Raw genomic sequence first — 7786 nt, 5'->3', positions numbered from 1 at the left:
AATGTATATTCCATTACACTTCCAAAGGTAGGTCTTCACAAGACACCAGATGAGCAATAACTGCATAAAATATACTTAGTATTGTTTTTTAGCATTAATAAGAAGCCAATTTTAGGACACGTCTTTAAACAATTGGGGAAATTTGCAAATTGACTGAATAATATAAACATTGTAGAATTAATTTTTTTAGGTGACAGTGGTTTAATAGTTACTTAGCAGATTACCTTTAACCCTAGAAGTTATACGCTGATTTCTGAGAGATGAGATATCACAATACCTATAGCATTAACTAAAAAAAAAACACAGCAAAAATGACATAATTTTGGTAATCATGGAACTAAATTTGGTAACTACATAAATTTAAAGTAACATCCTTACAGGGTCACTGAGTGGGGATCAACTCAATGGCTTATGTAATGTGTGTGTGTGTGTGTCCTAAAAAAACAAATCTACTGCCACTGAGTTAATTCCAATTCATAGCAACCCTTCATACGGTTTCCAACATTGAATAAATATCTTTACAGAAGCAGACAGCCTCATCTTTGTCCCATAGAGCAGTTGGTGGCTTAAACCACTGACTTTTCAGTTATGGGTATAATGTCTAATGCACAAACAAAGCTTCTTACTTGTGCAAACATTAAATATGTGTGATAGGTAGGCTTATTGTGCTAACCTGGCCAATTAATTGAAGGGCAGGGAGATAAATGGCTTGGCCTCACCTTTCTTGTCTCTTGCTCTTTGATGATCTGCCTTAGCTGATTATCTCTCAACTTGCAAGCTACACTACCTATGGGACACCCAACCTGTGGACTGTGTCTCTGTAGTTTGAGGTTCCTTCAAGACCCGCTTCACCACACTACTGGAGTGTACATCGCTTGAACTGCGGACTGTCGGACCCTGTCATCTGGTTGACTGTTGGTGACTTGCCTTGCTGTTTGCTGCCTGTGGCTGAATTGCCTGAATTGCTCTACAGAGGACTCAGCTGTCTGCTTCCTTGACTTGCACCCGGTGGCCCTCAGGACTTGGAGGACTGCCAGTGTATTAGCTGTCTCAGGGAAGTGAGTTGCACCGAGCCATTTGTACTGCTCTATAGACTAACTGTTGTTTATTTCTTATGTTGTGTATATAAAACATTATAAAATCATAAGAGTGCTGGTTGTTTCTCTGGAGAACCCTGTCTAACATAATATGGCAAAATGATAACATGTTGAATCTAGGTGGTAGGCAAAAAGGTATTCTCTGTATTCTTATTTTTACATACTTATGGTGTAATAGATACACACTCCTTGGAGGCAAGGTTGTCAAGACTTGGTCTTAAATAGGAACAATTGTGGGGATGGTGCAGGACCATGTTTTGTTTTGTTGTGCATAGAGTTGCTATGAATTAGAACTGCTTTCAATAGCACATAATAACAGCAACATACACTTATTTTATGCTATCTATGTGATATATAATAAAGTTATTGTGGTAGTTACATAATCTGTGGTAGTTACAATTTGGGACTTGAGAAGATTAAGAGTGAAGGGGTGGAGTCTATTCTGTCAATTGGATCATAGCCAATGAGGCCTCTCTGTGGCCATGGCTTTTTCCTGAGAATTCTGGGAAATCTGGTTTTTCCATCTTGGAGGCAGGAGAGATTCTAGGCTCCCTCCCTTGGAGACACTCTACTGACAAGACACAAAGCTCACTTCCTGTGAGACATCCCTGAGGAGAAACCACATGGACCTAATCTGATGCAGCCCTGGGAACCGGAGAAGCCACACAGAGACCCCTGCCAGCGCTGAGATGCTTACAACACCACTGGATCCAAAGACTTTCTACCCACTGCTCTGTGATCACTCTGAATTCTGCATCATTGCATGTGTTTTGTGAGTCTGAAGAGGACTTTATAGATTGGTATCAGACATATGGGCTAATATCGGATTTATGGGCTTGGGACTGGACTGGGTTGGGATGTTTTCTTAATGTACAATTACCCTTCATATAAAACTCTCTCTTATACACATATGAGTTTCTATGGATTTGGTTCTCTAGTCTACTCAGACTACAGGTATATATAATACACGGTAAAGCTATATATAATATATTATTAGATCATATCCTATTTTATATAAAATATATTGTTATATATTATATGTAATATTTATATGTATGCGGTGTTGTACAGGGAAACTTCTTTATTACACAGGCCTGGATTCACCTGGGACAAGTAACTCATAAAAAGAAAATGCAAACATTGAGTAGGACACAAGACAGAAACAACAAAACTCTGCCTTTTCATAGTTTTGATTTTCTAGCCTCACAGGGAAATTGGAGAAAATATAATGTAAAAAGGGGACTAGCCTGTGTAAAATCTTGAAAAAATTATTAAGTTCAAATCGAGGTATTCTCACATCACTACATCCTGCTCTTATAATCCAGAATCAATTGTAGGTGTTTCATTTTGTGATTTGATGAGCGGTTGCAATTAGAAAGTCCATGATTCTTCACATCCCAGAGACACGACAGTGAGAAAATGGATTTGGCAGCATGGGGTGTCTGGTCACCAGGGCTTGCAACTCTGGCAAAATGAACATTTTGCCACCAATGGCCCCTTCATTGACCTGAACTACATGATGTACATGTTCCAGTATGAGTCCGCCCATAGCAAGGTCAGTGACCCCGTCAAGGCTGAGAATAGGAAGCTTATCATCAAGAGGAAGTCCCTCCCCAACTACCAGGAGCGAGATCTGCCAGCGTCAAGCGGGGTGAGGCCGGGGCTGAGTATGTTGCAATGTCGTAGAGTCTACGAGGGTCTTCCTAACCACAGAGAGGGCTGGGCTCACTTGAAGGATGGTGCCAAAAGGGTGATCGTCTCTTCCCCTTCTGCTGTCACCCCCCATGTTTTCAATGGGCACGTGTGAGTCTGGGTAGACTAGAGAAACAAATTCATAGACACCCATACATGCATAAGAAAGTGCTTTATATGCAAGCACAATTGAATATTGAGAAAACATCCCAGCCCAATCCAGATCAAGGGCATAAGTCTATTAGCTCATATGTCTGATACCAATCTGCAAAGTCCTCTTCAGACCCATGAAACACATGCAATGATGCCGAATGCAGGAAGATCACAGGCCAGTGGGTGGGAAATCTTGTGAATCCAGTGGCAGTGGAAGCATCTCAGCCCTGATCTCTGACAATGTTCTGCTATCATTCATTAGGCCTTCAGTATCTGACACTGTTTCTAAACTATGCATAAGTTTTCAGTGGTTCCTTCCTCCGAAGGAGAGAGCCAAGTTCTTCTTCGTTGTCTCTTCTGAGTCTGGAAGCTCCGTGGAAACTTGTTCAGTGTGGTGATCCTGCTGACCTTTGAAATACCAGGGGCACAGCTTCCAGCATCAGCAACGCACAAGGCACCACAGTGTGGCAAGCTGACAAGCAAGCCATGGGGAGCCCCACACCAGCACTGAGACGCTTCCACCACCACTGGATCCACAAGACTTTCCACCCACTGGCCTGTGATGTTCCTGCCTTTGGAAATACACACACACACACACACACACACACACACACACACACACACACGTACCTTATAGTTATTATATGTACCTTAAATATATTTATTATAGATCTCTTTATTAAGTATTAGGTATAGATATATCATATTAAAAATAATACTTTATATAATTAACCAAAACCAAACTCACTGCCATTGAGTTGTGGCCCATGGCAACCCTATATAGAACAGGGCAGAACTGCCCCTATGTGTTTCACAGAGTGTAAATCTTTATTTTTTCCCCCACAGACTGTAAATATTTATAGGAATAGAAAGCCTCATTTCCCCCCCACTGAGCGGCTGGTGATTTTGGACTGCTAACCCCTCGTGGTTAGCAGTCCAATTTGTAATCCAGTATACCACCAGAGCTCCCTAGTGTGCGTGTGTATATACATATATATACACACAGTAATATATATACACACACAAATATAGTATATGTATACACATATGTATATATAATCAAATATATGCCATTTCAGTCTTTTTATGCATAAAAGTAAATTACATTAATCCATGTTATCAAACCTTTACTCTCTTTCCAAATGTTTTCATCACCCTTAACAAAAATGCCATCTCTCTTAAGCTGCACTCAACCTTCCTCTCCTCTGCTCACCCATAACCTACTGCTGCTGGGTCGGTTTTGACTCACAGCAACCCTAGAAGACAGACAGAACCACCCCTACCTCCTTGCCTCCCCCTTTGGTTTTCTGAAGCTGTAAATCTTTGTGGGAGCAGAAAGTCTCATCTTTCTCCCCTTGTGGCCGTTACACAATCTCCTGTCAACTTGAGTGAAGGGGAGTCTAGCCTGTCAATCGGGCCATAGCCAATGAGGCCTCTGTGTGGGCATGGCCTTCTCCTAAGGATTCTGAGTTTCCCTCCTCTCTTCCTCCCTGGAGGTGGGACACACTCTCTCCGCTTCACATTCCTCTTGACAAGCCACACGGCCATGCTGATGGCAGCCAGAGCCCTGGAGCTGGAGGAGCCATGGGGAGACCCACACCAGCACTGAGACGCTTCCACCACCACTGGATCCACAAGACTTTCCACCCACTGGCCTGTGATGTTCCTGCCTTTGGCACCATTGCATGACTGCTGCATGAGTCTAAAGAGGAATTTATGGGCTAATATCCGACATAAGGGCTAATATTGGACTCATGTATTTGAACTGGGCTGGGATGTTTTCTTAATATACAATTACTCTTTGATATAAACTCTCTCCTATACATATATGGGTCTCCTGGATTTGTTGCTCTACTCAGACTAACGCATCCAGTGAGTGGCTGGTGGGCGGGAGCTGCTGACCTTGCAGTTAATGAGGGCTTAAGACTACGGTTTGGGATTTAGGGTTTAGGATTTAGGACTAGGGCTCAAGTTAGGACTAGGCTTAGTTTTAGGGTTAGGGCTATTCAGTAAGGAGAATGGGTGATGTGAGGATTTAAGTCATTAAATTAGCAAAAAATACATAAAGCTGTGTTATCCACTTTTCTGCAGGCTGGAAATGAAATATTTTTCTCTAACTTCATCTCAAGTAGTGAATAATAGAGAAAAAAAATAATCCATATACTAATCTCTCAGACTCAAGAATTGCCAATATTTTCTCATTCTTAGCTCATCCATCCATTGTTTTGTCCTTCCCTCTTATATTTTTATTTAAATTGCATCTAAAACACAATCCAGAGGAAGGATGGAAAAGGGAGCCGATGTCAAGGAGTGCAGAAAGGAAACGAATGCTTGGAAGCTGATTGTGGGAGTGACCGGACAAGCATTGTCCAACTTGACAAGTATTGCTTGACATGGTTGAACTATGTACTGATATATGCGTTAACTCCCAATTAATAATAAAAATTTAAATAAATAAATAACGAATACAAGCCATTTCTCATATAATTTCCCCCCTCAAAAGCTTTCAGATGTATTTCAAAAAGTGGGCATCTCTTACGCAACCACATCACCATTACATTTTTGTAAAAGTTAAAATTAATTAATATTATTTAAAAGAGCCTTATGATAAACTTTCGATAGTCACAAAACTATCATTGCCCCATGACCTGTTTTAATGACGACGCAGTTTGATTCATCGCAATTGATTATTCCTCTTGAATTTATTTTGATCTCAAAATAATTCACACTGAAAACAAAACAAAACAAAAAATAATTCACACTGTCCTGCCAGGCTCCTATCTGTCTTTGATAACCACTAAGAAACTTGGATCTTCATGATTTTGTCTATTGTATTTTCTATGTGTGGTATCTTGCTGTCTTTGTATTTTCTATGTGTGGTATCTTGCTGTCTTTGTTCTTTTGTGTCTGATTTACTTAATGCAGCATAATGTTTTCAAGGTTCATCCATGTTGTGGCTCAGCTAGTATTCCGTGTTGATTGTATCCCACTTTGGGGTATCCATTCATCCGTCGGTAGGCATTGGGGTTGTTCCTTTCTTCTGACTATCATGAACAATGCTTCTGGTAGCGTTCCTAGTAGTTAGCACACACATATCTGATTGCCTCCCTGCTTTCAAGGATCAGGATTTGCTGAGTCATATGGTAAACAATGTTTCATCTTTTGAAGAACTGCCAAGCTATTTCCTACAGCGACTGCACCATTGTATAATCTCACCATCAACCCATGAGGGTTGACGTTTTCCACACCCTTACCAACAGGAATTTCTTTTAATAGCTCTCCTAGTGGCTGTGCATTGGGTTGTCGATCCCCATGATCGGCAGCTCCATCGGGAAAGACTGGGGTGTTGTGCTCCCGGGAAGAGTTTCGGAAACCCACAGGCGGTGCTGTGAGGCAGCACTGGCTGGATGGCAGTGAGTTTGGTTTGGTTTGGCGTGATTGTATAGTGGTGTCTTGCTGTGATCTTGAACTGATTTGTATTTATCTCCCCACTGTCTAGTGAGGAAGACCACCGACTACACCTCCAGTATGGATTACAACTCAGCGTAAAGAAAACCCAAATCCTCCTAACACCCAACAGACAACTTCATGACATCTGGAGAAAACATTGAACTTGACAAAGATCTCGTTTTACCTGGATCACAATCAATGCTCATGGAATCAGCAGTTAAGAAATCAGACAATTTGCTACATGCGACCGATTTCTCATGTTACAGATTAGAGAGGTCATTTTGTGGACTAAGGTGTGCCTGACCCAATCCACGGTATCTTCAATTTCCTCTTCGACACGCGAAAACTGGACAATGAATTTTTTAAAAGCCCGAGAAGAATTCATGCTTTTGAATTATGGGGATGATGAAGAATATTAAATGTACCACGGACTGCCAGAAGAACAAGGAAAAAATTTTGTCTTGGAAGAAGTACATCCAGAATGCTCCTTGGAAGTGAGGATGGCTCAGAATCAACAAGCCCACACGGAAGAAGCACACCAGCCTGTGTGATCACGGGTGTCAAAGGGATCAGTTATCAGGCATCAAAGAACAAAAAATCATATCATTGTAAATGAGGGTGAGTGCAGAATGGAGACCCAAAGCCCATCTGTAGGCAACTGGACACCCCCTTACTGAAGGGTTGCGGGGAGGAGACAAGCCATTCAGGGTGCAGTATAGCAACGATGAACCATAGAACCTTCTTCTAGTTTCTAAATGCTTCCTCCTCCCCCACTATCATGATCCCAATTCTACCTTGCAAGTCTGGATAGAGCAGAGGATGCACACTGGTACAGAGGAACTGGAAACACAGGGAATCCAGGGCGGATGATACTTTCAGGACCAGGGGTATGAGTGGAGATACTGGGAGGGTAAAGGGAGAGTGGGTTGGAAAGAGGGAACCAATTACAAGGATCTACATGTGACCTCCTCCCTGGGGGACGGACAACAGAAAAGTGGGTGAAGGGCGATGTCGGACAGTGTAAGATATGACAAAATAATAATTTATAAATTATCAAGGGCTCATGAGGGAGGTGGGTGTGGGGAGGAGGGGAAATTAAGAGCTGATATTAAAGGCTCAAGTAGAAGGCAAATGTTTTGAGAATGATGGTGGCAACAAATGTACATATGTTCTTGACACACTGGATGGATGGATGGATGGATGGATGGATGGATGGATGGATGGATTGTGATAAGAGTTGCACGAGCCCCCAATAAAATGATTTAAAATAAAAGAATAATAAGAAGAAGTGAGGATGGCGAGACAGCATCTCTCCTACTTTGGACCTGAGAGACCCGTTTCTGGAAAAGACTAGTCGACTTGGTGGAAGGTCAGTGAAAAGAAGGGATGCCCTT

The sequence above is a fragment of the Tenrec ecaudatus genome, chromosome 18, assembly GCF_050624435.1.
Source record: "Tenrec ecaudatus isolate mTenEca1 chromosome 18, mTenEca1.hap1, whole genome shotgun sequence".
Taxonomy (NCBI): Eukaryota; Metazoa; Chordata; class Mammalia; order Afrosoricida; family Tenrecidae; genus Tenrec; species Tenrec ecaudatus.
This window is presented reverse-complemented; position numbering follows the sequence as displayed.